General features: G+C 43.6%; 1 protein-coding gene and 1 long non-coding RNA gene across 2 annotated transcripts in view; one reads left to right on the top strand and one right to left on the bottom strand.

Moving 5' to 3' along the window:
- LOC126334994 (sodium-independent sulfate anion transporter-like) overlaps positions 1-21,083 on the bottom strand; it is a 696,684-nt gene that overhangs the window by 253,168 nt on the left and 422,433 nt on the right. The window lies entirely within an intron of this gene.
- Positions 4,584-21,083, top strand: part of LOC126334995 (uncharacterized) — a 117,381-nt gene continuing 100,881 nt past the window's right edge. Inside the window, exon 1 of the long non-coding RNA XR_007564796.1 lies at positions 4,584-4,672. This is a non-coding gene — a long non-coding RNA (uncharacterized LOC126334995). The remainder of the gene's footprint in view (positions 4,673-21,083) is intronic.

Genomic DNA, 21,083 nt, shown 5'->3' with positions numbered 1-21,083 from the left:
CATCAAACGCTCACAGACACCAAAGCAAAAGTAAAGTTTCAAGATGAAATATCGAAGGCATTCAACATTTAAAAAAGGTGTAAAGCAAGGTGATGGCCTGTCTCCACTCCCCTTTAACTGCGTACTAGAGAAAATAGTAAGAGAATGGAAATAAAAAGTAAAGAACAGAAGCTATCACCAATTAGACTGGTAACTAAAAACAAAGGTACTGAAATTCACTGTATAGCATTTGCCGATGATTTTGCCACTCTTTCTGAAAACCTAACAAATGCTGGAAAACAAATCAATCTCTTAGAAGAAATGGCCAACAAAACAGGTTTAAGAATATCTGTAGAAGAAACAAAATTTATGACAAATATAAAAATGCTCCGGAATCCTTAGCAACAGATATAGGCAGGTAAAGACGGTAAATAAATTTTTATATTTGCGAGAAATTATCCAAGAAAATGGCTTAGAAAAATTTGCTGTAGCAGAAAGAGTACATAAAATAGTGAGAGCTTATGGAATAACTAAAAATATCTACAACAAAAGGTGTCTGTCTAAAAATTGGAAGATACAGCACCACAACACAGTAAGAAAGCCTGAATGTCTTTATGCAAATGAATGTTTAGTACTGAACTACAAATTACACACACTTGAAGTCAAGGAAAAAAAAATTATTCGAAAAATATTTGGGCCATAAAAAATACAGAAGTATGGAAGTAAAGAAGCAATGAAGAAGTTTTTCGCAACATAGAAAATATAAATGAAACACTACGAAAGAGGCGGCTGCTATTTTTTGGACACTTATACAGAGTGAACAACAGCAGGCTAACCAAACAGATTTTTAAATATCTTTGGGTCAAGAAGTCAACAATAACCCGGATACAAGAAGTTAGGAAAGATTTGGAAAGAAACAACATAAGTGAAAAAGATGCAACAGAAAGAGAAATTTTCAAGAGGAAAGCGTTAAAAATGGAAGGATTCCAAGGCAGGAGTGAGAAGACAGGGTCAAAATGGTCCGAGGAGAGAAAAAGGATACATAGTAAAAGATGAAAGAATACTGCAGGAAAAAGAAAGATGAACAAAGAAAGAAACATTGAAATCGGTGCGTGATCCTTAGATGACCCAAATGAAGAAAGAAAGAAGAATTCACTCAGAAGATACATGGCGTACAAAACCCTCATTCGACCGATTTTTTAATATTGACCTCATTCTGAAAACATTAACAAATGGGATTAATAGAAGAGATAAGAGACCTTCCCCGGAACAGTGGTATATTTAGTCATCTGTACGTTTAGTAAGCACGAGAGCGCTATTAAGATACAAATCCAGTGGCATACGATACAGGATAGTCGTCGTGCATCACACAGACGTTAAATCTTAAAACTCCGAGAGTGAACGTTCCAAGGAGTGACGGACAACATGTTACTTCTTCCGTCACACATCTCAGAACATGAGAATTATGGGTAGATCAGTGGAATTAGAACTCGTACGAAGCCTAACCGACAGTCGTCTCATCCTGGGCCCCATTTGTAAACGGAACAAAATAGGAGTGAGTACGGTAGTAGTACCCGAAGCAATCCTGTTAAAGTTAGCCTGATACCGTACAGTGGTTTGTGAAGTATGAAGGCTGAACGCGAACTCTACCAACAAAATTTCGTATCTTGTTCAGGAATATTTTATGAGCATTCTGCTATCGGGTATCCGAGGCGTCCTGTGGTTCGTTACAGAGTAATAATGTAATGATGATTTATCCAGTTTGTTGCTCTAATTATCTTTGTTCCTGTGAAAATAAGAGATAAATATGTAGAATGTTAATAGCACCTGTTTTATTTTTAAAAAAGTGAGAGTTTTCACATAAAAATTAGGATGCATTACTTTTCAGCATTCCCTCGTACGTTACGAACAGCGAAAGAGCTTCTAATATGCCATCGTTCTAACGCGGATGTATATGGTTTCTCATAGGCACCTATGTATAGATGTAAAAGTGCTGTGACGTAGTTGCCACAGGTGCGGTTATTTTGCCATTCAGCTCAATATGACGTCGTTGTGCCACTCTTCCGTTGGATTTAGTGAAACCATACAGGAATTGCATATCGGCCAACGGTTTACCAGTAAATCTATCCATACTCCTGAGTAGCACTATTAATGTACAACTATTAGGTCTACAACTTTGCTTCCGACATTTTTCCTCTTAGTTCGGGGCTTTATTGTGAAAAACTTACAAAAAAATTATGATTCATACTATTGCCCATCGTTAGCCACTACGTTCTCCCATCTTTCGGATAACATACGAATCCTGTGGTGAAAGAACTGGGCGTCTTTTGTGGGGATCCAAGAAACGATTCAATTTTGCCCTTCTTCATATGATCGGAAGTGCCGGTCAGCCAGACTGTGTGCCACTGATCAGTAAAGGTGGTAGTCAGAGAGAGCAAAGTATACGGTGGGAGGGATAGGACTTCTCATTTCAACGTTAGCATGTATATTTTGAGGGGTTTGAGGACTCATTTCAACGTTAGCATGTATATTTTGAGGGGTTTGAGGACTTCTCATTTCAACATTAGCATGTATATTTTGAGGGGTTTGAGGACTCATTTCAACGTTAGCATGTATATTTTGAGGGGTTTGAGGACTTCTCATTTCAACGTTAGCATGTATATTTTGAGGGGTTTGAGGACTCATTTCAACGTTAGCATGTATATTTTGAGGGGTTTGAGGACTCATTTCAACGTTAGCATGTATATTTTGAGGGGTCTGAGGACTTCTCATTTCAACGTTAGCATGTATATTTTGAGGGGTATGAGGACTCATTTCAACGTTAGCATGTATATTTTGAGGGGTTTGAGTACTTCTCATTTCAACGTTAGCATGTATATTTTGAGGGGTTTGAGGACTTCTCATTTCAACGTTAGCATGTATATTTTGAGGGGTTTGAGGACTCCTTTCAACGTTAGCATGTATATTTTGAGGGGTTTTGCGACGTGGGGTCGAGCACTGACCTGCTGCAAAATTACATTCACGTGTCTGTCGCTGTATTGTGGCCGTTTGTGTTTCAGTGCTGGGCTCGAACGCATCAATTGCCTTCAATAATGATGTGCTGTGACTGTCTTCGTCTGTTTCAGTAGCTACGAAAACGTTCTGTCTTCCACTGTCATGCCGGTCTTCGACACCAAAATCACCGTTCTTAAGGAGTTGAAAAAATACTCTGCACGCTCTTCCACTAACAGTTCCCTCACCATTGGTCTTACCCAGCAATTTAAGAGCCACAGCCGCAGATTTCTTCATTAAAACGTCCCGCAAATGGCGAGAAACGGGTACGTAGGTTGACGTACTCAATGGAGAATAAACTTATGATGCAATCACACAGGCCAGCCGATGTGGCGGAGCGGTTGTAGGATGTTCAGTCTACAATCGCGCGACCGCTGCGGTCGCAAGTTCGAATCCTGCCTCGGGCATGGATGTGTGTGATGTCCTCAGGTTAGTTAGGTTCTAGGGTACTGACGACCTCAGATGTTAAGTCCCATAGTGCTTCAAAAATGGTTCAAATGGCTCTGAGCACTATGGGCCTTAACTTCTGAGGTCATCAGTCCTCTAGAACTTAGAACTACTTAAACCTAACTAACCTAAGGATATCACACACATCCATGCCCGAGGCAGGATTCGAACCTGCGACCGAAGCTGCAGCGCGGTTCGACACTGAAGCGCCTAGAACCGCTCGGCCACTGCGGCCGGCTCCCATAGTGCTCAGAGCCATTTGAACCATTTTTGATGCAATCACAAATCGATTTATATTTTTATGGCATTGTGTTTACAGACGCCTAATCTTATTGTATTACACCTATGACCAACCATCCGAATCCCACGTGCTGCTACTGCCGTCTATTGCAAAACATCGGAAGCAAAGTTGTAGACCTAATAACACTACACGAAAAACAAACTCACGGCAGAACTGAGGGCATTACTGTTTTCAGCAGCAAGTGCCGGAGTGAATGAAACGGGACACAAGCGCATATCGTCGACATTTGCACTGCTGTACATATGTTTTCAGTGCAATCCAGATACGAAGATAAATGAGGATAATAAGTCAAAAGAAATGCAATTACTCTGTAAGGAGCCACCAAAAACCACGGGCACGTTGTGCCAAGACACTCTGCAAGTATCACTGAACAGCCTCAGAAACGTTATTGGTAGAGTTCGGATTCACCCTGTATACATGTAGGTGTAGAAGAAGCCCACTAAACACCTGTGTGTCGAACGTCGGTTGCGAGTCACAGAATAAATTTGCCTGAAAATCCATTAGCACCTACACAGTATGTTTCAGGAAGAACGGAAATGTATTTCCCCTTTCCCGTTTCAGAACTAGGTGGGAAGCATTCACGACCATTGGGAGGTCCTTCACTCTGTCAGTAGCTCGGTCTGCGTCTTTAGAACGAGCCGCAATTAATGTTCGGAGACTGCTGGCTACAGTATTTACGTTGCACCAGAGACGCATCTCTTGAAGACTGTCAGGCAGGAGGGGAACGAGGAGGGGAAAAAACTGGTCTCGCAGCAGCTGGCTCGGCGGGGCTGCGCGTGGGGACGCACAGTGCCAGTGCGGCCGTGTTGCGTAAGATGAGGTAAGGGAGGCAGCCGTCCGTTTTCCATGCAGCGAACTGCATCGCGACCGGCCGAGCTGAAGTTTCCTGGAAAGGTAAGTTGTGGAAGAAGTGCTCTTTGCATTGCCTCCCAGCGATCAACCGCAAATCATATTAGTTCCCGTTATATCCAGGTTTTCTAGACCGCTTAGTTGCACTTCGGATTAGTCATTGTGAGGTATTTTTTCAATAGAAATTTTTATTAAGTGCCGTTTCTCCTGTCGAGGCATATATCTTTACATATCGATAGTCATACAAAAGAATATAATAATTCCATTCTCAAAGAAAGCAGGTGCTGACAGATGTGAAAATTACGCTAACTATCAGTTTAATAAGCCACTGCTGCAACATACTAACACGAATTCTTTACAGACGAATGGAAAAACTGGTAGAAGCCGACCTCGAGGAAGATTAGTTTGGATTCCGTAGGAAAGTTGGAACATGTGAGGCAATACTGACCCTACATTAAGGAAAGGCAAACCTACGTTTCTAGCATTTGTAGCCTTAGAGAAAGCTTTTGACATTGCTGACTGGAATACTCTCTTTCAAATTCTGAAGGTGGCAGGGGTAAAATACAGGGAGCAAAGCCGGCCGCGGTGGTCTCGCGGTTCTAGACGCGCAGTCCGGAACCGTGCGACTGCTACGGTCGCAGGTTCGAATCCTGCATCGGCCATGGATGTGTGTGATGTCCTTAGGTTAGTTAGGTTTAAGTAGTTCTAAGTTCTAGGGGACTAATGACCACAGCAGTTGAGTCCCATAGTGCTCAGAGCCATTTGAACAGGGAGCAAAAGACTATTTACAATTTGTACAAAAACCAGATGGCAGTTATAAGAGTCGAGGGAAATGAAAGGGAAGCAGTGGTTGGGAAGGGAGTGAGATAAGGTTGTAGCCTCTCCCCGATGTTATTCAATCTGTATATTGAGCAAGGAGTAAAGGAAACAAAAGAAAAATTTGGAGTAGGAATTAAAATATATGGAGAAGAAATAAAAACGTTGAGGTTCGCCGACAACATTGTATTTCTGTCAGAGACAGCAAAGGACCTGGAAGAGCAGCTGAACGGAATGGACATGGTCTTGAAAGGAGGATATAAGATGAAGATCAACAAAAGCAAATCGAGGATAATGGAATGCAGTCGAATTAAGCTGGGTGATGCTGAAGGAATTAGATTAGGAAATGAGACGCTTAAAGTAGTAAATGAGTATTGCTATTTCGGGAGCAAAATAACTGATGATGGTCGAAGTAGAGAGGATATAAAATGTAGAATGGCAATGGCAAGGAAAGCGTTTTTGAAGATGAAAATTTTTTTAACATCGAGTATATATTTAAATGTCAGGAAGTCGTTCCTGAAAGTATTTGTATGAAGTGTAGCCATGTATGGAAGTGAAACGTGAACGATAAATAGTTTAGACAAGAAGAGAATAGAAGCTTTCGAAATGTGGTTCTACAGATGAATGCTCAAGATTAGATGGGTAGATCACATAACTAATGAGGAAGTATTGAATAGGATGGGGAGAAGAGGAGCTTGTGGCACAACTTGACCAGAAGAAGGGATCGGTTGGTAGGACATGTTCTGAGGCATCAAGGGATAACCAATTTAGTGTTGGAGGGCAGCGTGGAGAGTAAAAATCTCAGAGGGAGACCAAGAGATGAATGCACTAAACAGATTCAGAAGGATGTAGGTTGCAGTAAGTACTGGGAGATGAAGACGCTTGCAGAGGATAGAGTAGCATGGAGAGTTGCATCAAACCAGTCTCTGGACTGAAGACCACAACAACAGTCATAAAGCAACAGCTGACTAAGCTATATCCAGTCGTGAAAAATAATCTTTGCCTGCCGACAATGTTTAGTGCTTAACTGGTATTGTTTCCACTGTTTGCCGTTTGGTGTAATATTTGAGGCCTGTCGTTAGCTGTAGTCGGTAGTTCAGTTAGTCGGTAGCAGTGAGGAGACACGTCGATACGTGTGTTAAGGTACACTGTCTCGGACAGTATGTTCGATGTTATATTATTTAGTCGTGTCAGAATTTTCTGCTGAACTGAAGCTTCAGCGTGAAAGAATATCTCGAAAGTCTTGGCATACCGGAGTTTTTCAACGATTGTGTAGTTCGTTTACTGTTGTTCGCGTAGCAGACGAGATAATAGATAAAAAAGACTGTTACCTATAACTGAAAATTCTAACTTAACAGTCTCCATTGTGTTCGTCATCGTCTAATAAAAATTTCACAATACCATTAAAGCAATGCAATTACATGACAGTTTGAGTTTGAGAAAAGATAAGGAAGGGTTGGAGTAGTATAAGAGAGAACGATTAATGTGACGTTGCCTTTTCGGTGAGTGTTAATGTGTACTCCTATGACACCTCCTGCAGGCTATGAAGTTCTTTGTTGCAGTCCGTTATTGTTTATCAAAATTCAGAGAAGAATCATTTAGACAGGAAGACCTGGACAGCTAGGTACAGAGACTGACTATTCTCTACATATACAAATACAGAGTGTCCCTCCTAAGAGTCTCCACAGACATTTTCGCTTGTGTTTTGTCAGATATTTAAAGAAAATGGTTCAAATGGCTCTGAGCACTGTTTGACCTAACCCCTGAGGTCATCAGTCCCCTAGAATTTAGAACTACTTAAACCTAACTAACCTAAGGACTCACACGCATCCATGCCCGAGGCAGGATTCGAACCTGCGACAGCAGCGGTTGCGCGGGTCCAGACTGAAGCGCCTAGAACCTCTCGGCCGGCGCAGATATTTACAATTTTGTTTTTGCGAACGCATAGCTGGAGTCAGCCGAAATAAAAGCTGCTCATCACGTCTTTCATGCAGCGTCCAGTACCGACGGAAAGCGTTAGTTTGTTTCCCGTTACAAACAAAATGATTTTTATGGTGGAATATTATGTACCCACTCGGTGCAGCAATTCCAAGTTAGTTTAGCGCGATATTCGTTTTATCTATATGCATCAGTAGCAACAGTAAAACACGAATAATAAATAGAACTCCAAGGACGACTGAGCAGCGCTGCTGCATAGCGGTCACAGTTGGCGCGGGCGAGGCGGTGGTGTTGCCAGTGGAGTACTGGTTATTCTTGGTATTTGAAAGTCCCTGTTAAAACATACAAAAGACGATACTTTCCTATTAACGAAGGCATTCCCAGCCGACAATCTTATAGGGCTGTTGATCCTATCTGATAAATCTGTTATATACAGTAACAGGGATTCTATTACACTTTCCTGTGTCACACCCGATGTCACATTCGTTTCTGTTGAACATTCACCGTCCAGTATTAAGTACTGGATGTTATTGTGCAAATATTCATCGAGCCAGTCACATGTCCATGAAGATAGGCCCTATGATTGTATCTTGGTTAGCAGTCGGTGATGTCGTGCAGCTTCGAAAGCCTTTCGAATATCTACATCGGCGGAATCTATATGTGCATCTGCATCTGTTGTTTCAGTCTGAAAACATGTAATCGATTACGCAGAAATAGGTGAAACGATCATTACTGTAACATTATACGAATGCCAATTAGTCACTAGAAACAGTCAATACCGTTAAATACCACAGCGCGCTTTAAAGTGAAACGACCACTCACGAAAGTGTAGGAAAGACAGATACCAGACACATACATTACAAGAATTCAAAGAAAAAATAATTCCCTCAGCAACGAATTAATCTGTGCGATTCTTGTGTATTTCTCGTCGTTCTGAGATTGAGATCCATAGTAGTAGGACGGACAGAAAAACTTAAAAAAAAAAAAAAAACAGCAGGAGCACGTGTGCTTGATGCATTCGTATACGAATGGCGTAACATGTCGGAGATGCCAGTTCAAGTGGAGTGACTTGTGGTGTGATGAGTATTGTTTTAGAAATGCTGTTGCAAAAAAATCATCCGCTTACATCTGGCATTTGTGTGCTAATGATTAACGCGCTAAAAACAACCAGGTGTTTCACGAAGAAAGACAGCAGCTTCAATTAAACAGGCAACCAGCTCTTCTGGAGTGCCTGTCAGTGTCGCGCACACCGAATGCTTCATATCTCCGCAGAAAAATAAATCCGTAGGAGGTTAGCAACATCTCTAAAAGCCATTGTCATCACACGGCAGTTTGAACACCGACTTTGAACATCACTAGCGTCAAATCTTCGTAGACCCCCACCGGATAACGTTGGACCTGAGTCAAGAAAACAACATTTCTAGGAACTTTTAGGTTATGGCAAGGCAGGCATAATATGGAAGGAACGTCAGCGCTTGGCTTTCTGCCGATGATGACGTCGTGTGAAGCTTTCAAAAACACTGATTAGTGAGGCATGGGGAATAGATCAGAATAATTTTATCACGAGATTTAAGGAAAGTATGGGTAGCCGTACGCGAATTCGAATGTTGATCGTCCAGAATGGGATAGCAGAGTCTTAACCATTGCGCTACAGCTCTCGGAAGGCACAACGCACTCGCACTAAGAGAGATTCTCTGACGATCTGCGGCTCTAAGAGCCTTGCAACTCCCGAAAGTGCGCCAACCATAAAATTATAGCAGTATTTCTGACTGAGTTCAGTGTAACATATGAAACTTTCAAAAGTGCTTTAGGAACAGTCGTGATCACGAAGGATGCGTGGATTGCGTAGCTTCCACAAATGGGTACTAAGTGAATGAATTAGTACAGAATCTTTATGCTCGCGATTTAGCGATGCGTGGGAATGCTGATTTATGGTCTATTCCTCCAAACTAATAGCAGTGAAACAACAACATCAGAAAAAGACAACACTAAGAAGATAGTGTACCGGAAACATGAATGAACAGTCCGTATACGAAAGCTGTGCAAACCATTGGTTTCGGAATTAACATTCGTTCTCCAATGATGGTTGACCTAGATAGAAGAAGCTGCTGCACCATTAAGTACCGTGAGTTGCAACGGTGAAGCTGTAAGATGTCTGGGGCTGCCAGGACTAATCCTTTTGCTCCTCTGGCCATTTATTTCTTTATTGTAGTTTTTGAAGACGATATTGCTAGGTAGAGTCTGCCTCCGGAGCTGAGTAGTCAACGTAGATGGCTGGTATGCGGAAGACGCGGGTGCGATTCCCAGTACTGTCTGATGGTTTTTCCTTCATGGGATTGCACTCAGCCTCCAGACTCCCTCTAAAGAGCTACTTGAATGAGAAGTAACGGCTCACAGGTCTGGGATGTCGGCAAAATGGGTGGGAGATCGGTGTGCTGACCACACGCCCGTCGATACCAAATTATGACGGTGAATGGCAGAGGGTGACATGACGGCCAGTCAACATCCCTTCGACCTTCAGTGCCTGGACTTGGAACTCGTTTAATGCTAGCCGAATAGATGTAAGCAGAAAATAGTTATATTATAAAAATGCATTTCAGTTTCAAAGAGACAGGTAGTGCTCTGTTATAAATTGAATACTGGAAGAGAGTTGGGCTTTCGAAAGTAGTGTCTGAAAGCAACCCACCGTGTGTAATAATATCCTGGGATAGGTGCCCTGTTTTCATGCACTCTTCGATATCTTGTCTAACAATTTATCAGATGGGAAATTTTTGGGTAGTTTACCTCACTAGCATATCTTTCAAGATGATTGTTATTTTTCAGTATCTAAGTTTTACGTACGGTACTTGCGGTAACAAAAAGCTGTCCTTTCTGATTCCTCCATCAGTGTATGACATTGTGATAGTGACTTGAAAGAGATTCCTTACAACATCTGAGGTTAGAAATATGCAATTGTCTACATCTGCATCTACATGGATACTCTGCAAATCACATTTAAGTGCCTGGCAGAGGGTTCATCGAACCACCTTCACAATTCTCTGTTATTCCAATCTCGTATAGCGCGCGGAAAGAAAGAACACCTATATCTTTCCGTACGAGCTCTGATTTCCCATGTTTTATAGTGGTGATCGTTCCTCCCTATGTAGGTCGGTGTCAATATCCTACGATGCGCTTTTAGTAGAAAACTATAAGACCTGGCAGTATTGAGGTAGTAGAGTATTTACCGTAATACCCTTCAGTACACCACATTAGTCAACTAACGTTCCGAAAATTATTATTAACTAAATTTATGATATTTGCCTGCTTTTGCGGGGGGAAGGGGGGGGAGGTGGGATGTGATTGGAGTACGTATGTTCTTATTCGTATTGTAGTGTTTCTGTTTCCTTTTTAGGATTATGACATAAAATGTTCTACTAAAATTCATCGGCTGAACTTCATTCCCTAAATAACGAAAATGCTGTCGTTGTGGCTCCGTTATTGGCTGAAGGTTGTGTAACTATCGAAACACAGAACTTCCCAGAGTGTAATTTCGTAGCTTTTATTTCAGTATTTAGCATTTACCATTAATTTATTAGAAGAGGAAATATATTATTCATACGCAACCAAACACATTCCACCTGTTTGCGTACCTTCGACACTTTAGGAAGCCGTTAATGACAAAATAATCAATTCTGTTGACACCTAGAAAAAATAAAGACGAACGAACCAAAATAAGGAAGAATTAACATAGGAGTTATTAGCATAAACTACGACAATACTTAGAAAAATGTTATTTAACAGCATTGACAATTTACCTTTAACATAAATGCAATAGTTGATGCTGAGCGAGTAACTAGAACTTATACATTGTCTCATTGTACGGAATTCTTCGCGATATTTTTGAAACAAAAATGCACACTCTATGAAATTTCGAAAAAAATATAAATGTTCCAGCGAACGGCACCGTCCGAACCGGCTGAACTAATTTTGAAGTTTCCTATATGCAGTTACTCTTCTAGGCTTGTGTTAGAGCACTAAATAATGTTTGGAGGGTTTGTGTGCTGTTTATATTCTGTCTTGACTTGGTCCGGAATTCTTACTTACCAAGTTTGCGACGAATGCGTCTCTTGCTCAAACACTGAAAAAAAAATTAATGCCCCACCACTTCCTAGAACTAGAAATACCAATGTTGTAAAGTGCAACATGTACTAACGCCAACTCATATCTCATACTTTCTTTCTTCTTCTTTTTCATTGAAGTATTTAATGGGCTACGAGAAACAACACGAATGTCTCCACTAATTTCTGAAATAACTACAAGAACTGTAGGTTTTCATATTTTTTGTTTGCTATGTCAAGCTTCACTGGAACTCGCTGCATATGAGCAAATCTGACCCATCATTCTACACATCCTTGCACTCTGTCATTTATGTTTGCTTTCATAAACCTATTAGCCGTAGTTCATGCACATACTAGTTGTGATGACCGCTTATGACACAAAAAACATGCAGATGCAAGTGGCTAGTATTCTACTTTCATTTTCCGGAGAAAGATGTTACGTAACTGTCTAGCTACCTTCCTTTACATCTCCTAAAGTTCCGTTACGTTACTTTGGAGAGAAACTACACGATTTCTCCCAGAAGCCCGCAGTTCATTCCTTGCCCATCCTCTAGTCAAGCGTATTGCACGACGACAGCAAGCAGCCCAACGCACTGGTGACTTGCGTGACGGTTGCGCCAGGACGCCAATAAGCGTTCCCCAGTAAAAGCGCAGCAGGAGACGAGGTACGAGGTGACTGTGCCAGCCGGTGTGCAGACAGCAACAAGTGTCTGTGTTCAACGGTACCCATGCAATGTGAAGACGAACGGATGTCAAATAAAAACGGAAACTGCTTAGTCAGACAGTTTTACTGTTTTGTTAGCTTTTTAAAATGTTAACTTTATTAAGAGTTTTCATATTCTGAAGCGCCAGTGAAACTGGTATAGACATGTATATTCCAATAAAGAGTTATGTAAGTAAGGGGCAGCGCTCGACAACGCCTATACAGTATGTGATCAAAAGTATCCGGACACCTGGCTGAAAGTGACTTACAAATTTGTGGCGCACTCCATATGTAATGCTGGAATTCAATATGGTGTTGGCCCACCCTGAGCCTTCATGACGGCTTCCACTCTCGCAGGCATACGTTCAATCACGTGCTGGAAGGTTTCTTGACGAATGGTAGCCCACGGAGTGCTGCACTGAGGAGAGGTATCGATGTCGGTCGGTGAGGCCTGACACGAAGTCGGTGTTCCAAAACATCCCAAAGATGTTCTATAGGATTCAGGTCAGGACTCTGTGCAGGCCAGTCCATTACTGGGATGTTACTGTCGTGTAACCACTCCACCACAGGCCGTGCGTTTTGGAAGATGCAATCGCCATTGCCGAATTGCTCTTCAACAGTGAGAAAGCAAGAAGGTGCTTAAAACATCAATGGAAGCCTGTGCCGTGAGAGTGCCGCGCAACACAACAAGGGCTGCAAGCCCACTCCATGAAAAAGACGATCGCACCATAACACCATAGCCTCCGAATTTTACTGGTGGCACTACACACGCTGGCAGATGGATGACGTTCACCGGGCATTCGCCTTGCCCACACCCTGCTATCGGTTCAAAATGGTTCAAATGGCTCTGAGCATTATAGGACTTAACATATTAGGTCATCAGTCCCCTAGAACTTAGAACTACTTAAACCTAACCAAGCACCACACACATCCATGCCCGAGGCAGGATTCGAACCTGCGATCATAGCAGTCCCGCTGTTCCGGACTGTAGCGCCTAGAACTGCACGGCCACCGTGGCCGGTGCTGCTATCGGATCGCCACATTGTGTACCGTTATTCGTCACTCCACACAACGTTTTTCCAGTGTTCAATCGTTCAATGTTTGCACTCCTTAAACCTGCGACCATAGCCGTCCCGCTGTTCCGGACTGCAGAGCCTAGAACCGCACGGCCACCGTGGCCGGCCCTGCTATCGGATCGCCACTTTGTGTACCGTGATTCGTCACTCCACACAACGTTTTTCCACTGTTCAATCGTCGAATGTTTACACTCCTTACACCAATTAAGCGTCGTTTGGCATTTACCGGCGTGAAGTGTGGCTTATGAGCAGCCGCTCGACCATGAAAACCAAGTTTTATCACCTCCTGCCTAAGTCATTGTACTTGCAGTGGATCTTGATGCAGTTTGCAATTGTCGGCCGAAGTGGCCGCGCAACCGCTACGGTCGCAGGTTCGAATCCTGCCTCGGGCAGGGATGTATGTGATGTCCTTAGGTTAGTTAGGTTTAAGTAGTTCTAAGTTCTAGGGGACTGATGGGCTCAGAAGTTAAGTCCCACAGTGCTCAGAGCCATTTGAACCATTTTTGAACCAAGCAGTTTGCAATTCCTGTGTGATGGTCTTGATAAATGTCTGCCTATTAAACATTACGACCCTCTTCAAGTGTCGGCCATCTCTGTCAGTCAGAGACGAGGTCGGCCTGTACGCTGTTGTGTTGTACGTGTCCCTTCACGTTTCCACTTCAGTATCACATCGGAAACGTGGAAATCTGGCATACAAATGTATGGCCCAAGTGACACTCAATCATCTGACTGCGCTGGAAGTCCGTGAATTACGCGGAGCTCCCCATTCTGCTCTCTCACGATGTTTACTGACTAATGAAGTCCCTGACCTCACCTGGCAGTATGTGGCAGCACAATGCACCAATATGAAAAACGTACGTTTTTTAGGGTGTCCGGATACTTTTGATCACGTAGTGTATAAGAAAACAAGTGTCAGGCACAGTTGTTAGATCGGTTACTGCTGCTACAATGGCAAGTTACCAAAATTTAAATGAGTTTGAACGTGGTGTTGTAGTCGGCTCATGGGCGGTGGGACACATCGAGGTAGCGATGAAGTGGGGATTTTTCCGTACGACCGTTTCACGAGTGTACAGTGAATCTCAGGAATCCAGTAAAACATCAAATCTCCGACATCGCCGCGGCCGGAAGAAAATCTTGCAAGAACGGGACCAACGACGACTGAAGAGAATCGTTCAACATGACAGATTTCAATGCTGCAGATTTCAGTGCTGGGCCATCAACAAGTGCCAGCGTGCGAACCATGCAACGAAACATCATCGATTCGGGGTTTCGTAGCCGAAGGGCCACTCGTACACCCTTGACGATTGAACGACACACAGCTTTACGCCTCGCCTGGGCCCGGCAACACCGCAATTGGACCTTTAATGACTGGAAACTTGTTGCCTGGTCCGACGACTCTCGTTTCAAATAGTATCGGGCGGATGGATGTATACGGGTATGGAGACAGCCTCACGGATGCATGGTCCCTGCATGTCAGCAGGACACTGTTCACGCTGGTGGAGCTCTGGTGTGGGGTGTGTGCAGTTGGGGTGATAGGGCACCGATGATCCTTCTAGATACGACTCTGACAGGTGACGCGTACGTAAGCATCCTGTCTTATCACCTGCATGCATTCGTTTCCATTGTGCTTTCCGACGGACTTGGCCGACTGCAGCAGGACAATGCGGCAAACCACGCGTCCAGAATTGCTACAGAGTGGCTCCAGGATTACTCTTCTGAGTTTAAAGACTTCTGCTGGTCATCAAACTTCCCAGACATGAACATTATTGAGCATCTCCATCCCTTCGTACTCTTACGGAGATCTCCACCCCCTCGCACTGTTACGGATTTATGGACTGCCCTGCAGCACTACCTCAGACAGTAGTCGACTCCCTGACACATCGTGTTGTGGCACTTCGGCGTGCCCTACACGAAATCAGGCAAATGTACCAGTTTCTTTGGCTCTTCAGTGTATATTTACCTGAAAATGAGAGTCTGCACCGAAATGACTCATGTTATCGCGAATTTTATGTGGTTGAGTCAGTTTTAATATCTGACTAAGGGTCTTTTTCAAAGTTTCATAAGCTTAGAAAAATGTGCATTTTTGAACTTCAACCTACACGTTTACTGTAACTAGTACGCAATTTATTTTATTTCCGTTGCGTGTTTCGTGTCACAGTCTGGCAGCAGGAAAAGAAAGGTGTTTTAGTACAAGTCTCGAAGGTTGGTGTAGGTCTTTGATTTCCAAGACTGGCAGTAAGTACCTCCAGCGTTGGCAGGCTCCTCTCCCTGTTGTTTTTACATTATATACAACATCTCACACACATTGTATCGCTGAGATTTTTTTATGTTCTTTGCTTTTGTTAGTTTCTAATACTTCACCTCTACTTACTTCAATGAAATGAGGTGTATGTGATGTTAAGTGCGGTATAAACAGAAAAAACAGCCTGTAACCACAGGAGGTATTTACAATTACATTACTGTCCTTCCTCAGTTGTGTGCAATACTGTGTTGTTAATTTTCAGATTAGTTAAGTCTACGTGTAGCTGTATAAAACCAATTTTATCACGACATAAGCGTTTCACTTTTCTTTTTGAAAGTCATCGTCAGTGACTTGAAATGTGTACGTACTTACGTGAACACGATCTTATTTTCAGGTTAGAAACAATTCTGGCATCTTCGGGCTTTCTACAGCTTAATAATAGCGCAAATATGAAACACAGGAAGCAGAAGATCATCTGTAAAACCAGTAGAGGAGGCACACACACATCTAGCAGCATCTATAAATCTTGCAAGTACGAATCTGGACCATTACTACGTGACAGAAAATTCAGAAGTGCCAGAACAGAATGTAACCCGAAAGTAAAGCGACTATAGTGTAAAGTAAAATAGTATGTTGATAAATTTGCATATATTTTAGACCACTAATGAAGTCTTTCAAAAACTAAACGTGAAACGCGAATTACACGATAGATCTGCATCGGATTGTCAGAGGGTATAGCGTGATTCATCACTCAAAATCCCTCGTTTCCAGTTATTCAACGTCCAGTGGTGTCACACTTTACACAACATCAACAGCATTGACTACGGAAATGTATGGCTTATGGGGAGGTGCTCGGCCACTGTATCCTATTCTTTTCAACTCACTACACACAGTCATTGTGCTAGTTGGACTCCTGCAGCACTTTGGAACTCAAAGACTGATTTCTTCCGCTGATTTCATGCGATTTTTTCAACCACTCTTCGCAATGCTCGATGATCTCTGTCACTCAGCTCATAAAGTCTTCCTGGGTTTCGTTTTGCTTGGGTTGTTCTTTCACGTTTCCACTTCACAATCACATTAGCAACAGTCAACTTGGGTAGCGATGTAGGTAGCGTTAGGAGGGTTGAATAATCGCTGATGGATTTGTTACTCAGCTGACATTCGATGTTTCGTTCTAATTCGAAATTACTGACCTTCACTGACCGACCCATTCTGCCCTTATTGCTTCTACACATAAAAATAGTTTTGCATCACCTCGGCTCCGAGAGGTCCGGAACCTGTACAGAAAATTGGGATGGAGATTAACGTAAACACCATTTCCGCCCTTTTTATGGCTCATGAAAACCACACATTGCATATTGTGCCACCATACAGCGAGACCTTCAGAGGTGTTGGTCCAGAATGCTGTACACACCGGTACCTCTAATACCCAGTAACACGTCCTCTTGCATTGGTGCATGCCTGTATCTGTCGTGGCAAGTTCATCAAGGCACTGTTGGTCCAGATTGTCCCACTCCTCAACGGCGATTCGGCGTAGATCCCTCACAGTGGTTGGCGAGTCACGTCCCCATACACAGCCCTTTTCAATCCATCCCAGGTATGTTCGATAACGTTCATATCTGGAAAACATGCTGGCCACTCTAGTAGAGCGATGCCGTTATCCTGAAGGAAGTAATTCACAAGATGTGCAAGATGGGGGCGCAAATTGTCGTTCATGAAGACGAATGCCTAGCCAATATGCTCCCGATATGGTTGTACTATCGGTCGGAGGATGGCATTCACGTATCGTACAGTCGTTACGGAGCCTTCCATGACCACCAGCGGCGTACGTCAGCCCTACATAATGCCACCCCAAAACAGCAGGGAACCTCCACCTTGCTGAACTCGCTGGACAATGTGTCTAAGGCGTTCAGCCTGGCCGGGTTGCCTCCAAACACGTTTCCGACGATTGTCTGGTTGAAGGCATATGCGACACTCATCAATGAAGAGAACGTGATGCCAATCCTGAGCGGTCCATTCGGCATATCGTTGGGCCCATTTGTACCGCACTGCATGGTGTAGTGGTTGCATAGATGGACCTCGCCATGGACGACGGAAGTGAAGTTGCGCATCATGCAGCCTGCTGCGCACAGTTTGAGTCGTAACACGACGTCCTGTGGCTGCACGAAAATCAATACTCAAGATGATGGCGTTGCTGTGAGGGTTCCTCCGAGCCATAATCCGTAGGTAGCGGTCATCCACTGCAGTGGTAGCCCTTGGGCGGCCTGAGGGAGACATGTCATCGACAGTTCCTGTCTCTCCTCCATGTCCGAACAACATCGCTTTGAGAATGAGATTTTCACTCTTCAGCGGAGTGTGCGCTGATATGAAACTTCCTGGCAGATTAAAACTGTGTGCCCGACCGAGATTCGAACTCGAGACCTTTGCCTTTCGCGGGCAAGTGCTCTACCATCTGAGCTACCGAAGCACGACTCACGCCCGGTACTCACAGCTTTACTTCTGCCAGTACCTCGTCTCCTACCTTCCAAACTTTACAGAAGCTCTCCTGCGAAAGGCAAAAGTCCCGAGTTCGAGTCTCGGTCGGGCACACAGTTTTAATCTGCCAGGTAGTTTCATATCAGCGCACACTCCGCTGCAGAGTGAAAATCTCATTCTGGAAACATCCCCCAGGCTGTGGCTAAGCCATGTCTCCGCAATATCCTTTCTTTCAGGAGTGCTAGTTCTGCATGTTTCGCAGGAGAGCTTCTGTAAAGTTTGGAAGGTAGGAGACGGATACTGGCAGAAGTAAAGCTGTGAGTACCGGGCGTGAGTCGTGCTTCGGTAGCTCAGATGGTAGAGCACTTTCCCGCGAAAGGCAAAGGTCCCGAGTTCGAGTCTCGGTCGGGCACACAGTTTTAATCTGCCAGGAAGTTTCAACATCGCTTTGGTTCACTACGAGACGCCTGGACACTTCCCTTGTTGAGAACCCTTCCTGGAACGAAGTAACAATGCGGGTACGATCGAATCGTGTTATTGACCGTCTAGACATGGTTGAACTACAGAAAACACGAGCCGTTTCCTCCTTTCTGGTGGAATGACTGGAACTGATCGGCTGTCGGAACCCCCAATTCTAATAGGCGCTGCTCATGCATGGTTGTTTACATCTTTGGGCGGGCTTAGTGACATCTCCGAACAGTCAAAGGGACTGTGTCTGTGATAAAATATCCACAGTCAACGTCTATCTTCAGGTGTTCTGGAAACCGGGGTGATGCAAAAGTTCTTTTGATGTGGGTATATTGATAGCAAAATACTCAACGCCTCCTTTTATAATGGCGGGCACATGTCTCGTCACATCTACTGGTCTGTGCCGCATTACACAGGTGTATCCAGATAATTTTGAGCAGATAGTGTAATGTTTTTTATAAAGCTGGCTAGCACTGTAATTTGCGCACTCTGGTGTGCGAACATACCTTCTGGTGGATAACAGATTCATTTTTTATCTCTCACTGATAAGCACAATTTCCACAGCGCCCTGGGAATAAACTAAGGCCTTCTACAGCATGAATTGAGGCTGTTGTTTACGTGTTTGGGGAGGTGGCGGCGGGTGCGTCGTTTCCTGAATCACGACGGCTCCGCTCTTCCGCCCAGCTGGCTTGGCGCGCGGAGACAGGTAGTGGAGCGCCAGGTGACGTCACGGCGAAACGCTGCGCGCGCAGCGCCGCAGGCGGCATCCGCGGCAGACTTGTGCCGGCAGCAGCGGCGGGTCATCGGCGCAGGTGAAAGCGGGGCAGCCGAGCCAGGACGCACCGCTCGCTGACTCAGCCGGCGTCCCGGCCTGCTTCGCCCCCGAATGTCCAGTTTGCCCACCTCCACAACAACAAAGGCCCGCCCCCGGTAGTTGGCGGGTTACGTAAATATAATAGGCAATCTCATCAGGACCCTTAAATCCGCAAACAGTACGGCCATTCTCACTAACAGTCAGGACATTTCGAGTCGCTGGATAGAGCACTTCCGTAGTTCCACTGCTGCTGACGTCTTCCCCAAACATATCCTACAACATGCAGCGCAACCTCGGATGGTAGTACTGCCGTAATTTGTGGAATTTAGCAAGGCTTTAGATCAGTGGTCGACAAAACTGCAACCTGCAGGCCGCATGTTGCCCTAATCAAGTGTTCTTGCGGCCTACGGTATTCAGCCGTATTTTATAATGATATTCTTCTAGTAGGTAACAGCAGAATCCAAAAAAGTTAACTAACGTCTTACTGGTGTATTTTTCTTGCTCAGTATCAAACAAAAATAAATGGATAGTAATATTCTAAGATGTGCTACGGTAGCGGTAGCGCAGTTCCAGACCTAGAACTGTTCGGCCACAACGGCTGGCTGTCTTCCAATGCTGACAACTCACCCGCGCACGCAACTCGCACCGATCACCTTCTATGATATAAATGTCAAACGGAAGTAACATACATTCGCGTATGTACAGTATAGAGATGGTCGTCCTCAAATGTGGCACATGTCTGTAGCAGGTGATACGAAATCAAATTAAGGTTATGGTAATACTGTGCTATGACTGCCAAATGTTTTGACTATCATTTTTCTTTTAAACATCTCTGACCGTGTCGCATATTGACATTGCTGTTATTAATTAATATAACATACTAATTTATGTAGGTCACTAGTTAATAGTAAAATCAGTAGGGATGGTGTAGTAAAGTGGCCAGGACGTGAAAAAGTGGCCATTGCATATTTTTTGCCTTGAACAACGTAGCCGCCTGCCGAACAGTGGTCGAGATGGCTCTAATACGCATGCCCATTGTTGTCAGTGAGATTGACACAAGCTTGTCTGTTATTTTTTAGTAGAAACCTCTTTGTTTTTGAGTCATCCGTTGTAAGGCAAGTCATTTTGTATTCTTCTTGTTACCTCACCTGTATGGAGAAAAATAATTTTTTACAATATCAATGTTTAAACACTGTCTTTTGGCATACAAATGTGGTTCCTTGTTATTAATTCAACTTTAATAGTGGTTTCCGTAGTCTACTTGGCGTTCGATTCTGAAAAGTGCCACGTTACTCGTTGGGAGAAGTAGCCAGTAAGAGTTAGTTACTTCCAAAAAACATGTATAATACAACAAACGCAACTGACTTCTGAACACTTAACATATACAGAGCTATCATCAGCCCTTCTATCTCTTTGTGAGAATTTCAAATTAATTAAGTTGTACGCTATCATTTTAAACCGTTTCAGTTCTCTTCTGTCTGGACTAATACGAGTGTCCGATAGTAAACGGTTTGCTGTAGCCGCTTAGTATTCTTTCAGATACTAGGGTGTGAAAACATTTAAAAATGTGTCCGGAAGTCAGAAAAACAAACGTGCGATCCTGCTGCGGCGGCATTGATCATAGTTCCTGACAGATACAGAAAACTGTTCACTATTAAACCTTCGGCACAGTTAGAGTGGTTCCAATATATTACTTTCTTTATCACCTGAAAATATGTGGTTTGCTACTTTATGATATATAGCTAAAATGTGTAAGTGGTTACCCATTATCATTAACCATGGTTTGATGAAAATTAAATTTCTCTTTGAGCGGCCACACCACACACC

Source organism: Schistocerca gregaria, chromosome 2 (assembly GCF_023897955.1).
Source record: "Schistocerca gregaria isolate iqSchGreg1 chromosome 2, iqSchGreg1.2, whole genome shotgun sequence".
Lineage (NCBI taxonomy): Eukaryota > Metazoa > Arthropoda > Insecta > Orthoptera > Acrididae > Schistocerca > Schistocerca gregaria.
This window is presented reverse-complemented; position numbering and strand designations above follow the sequence as displayed.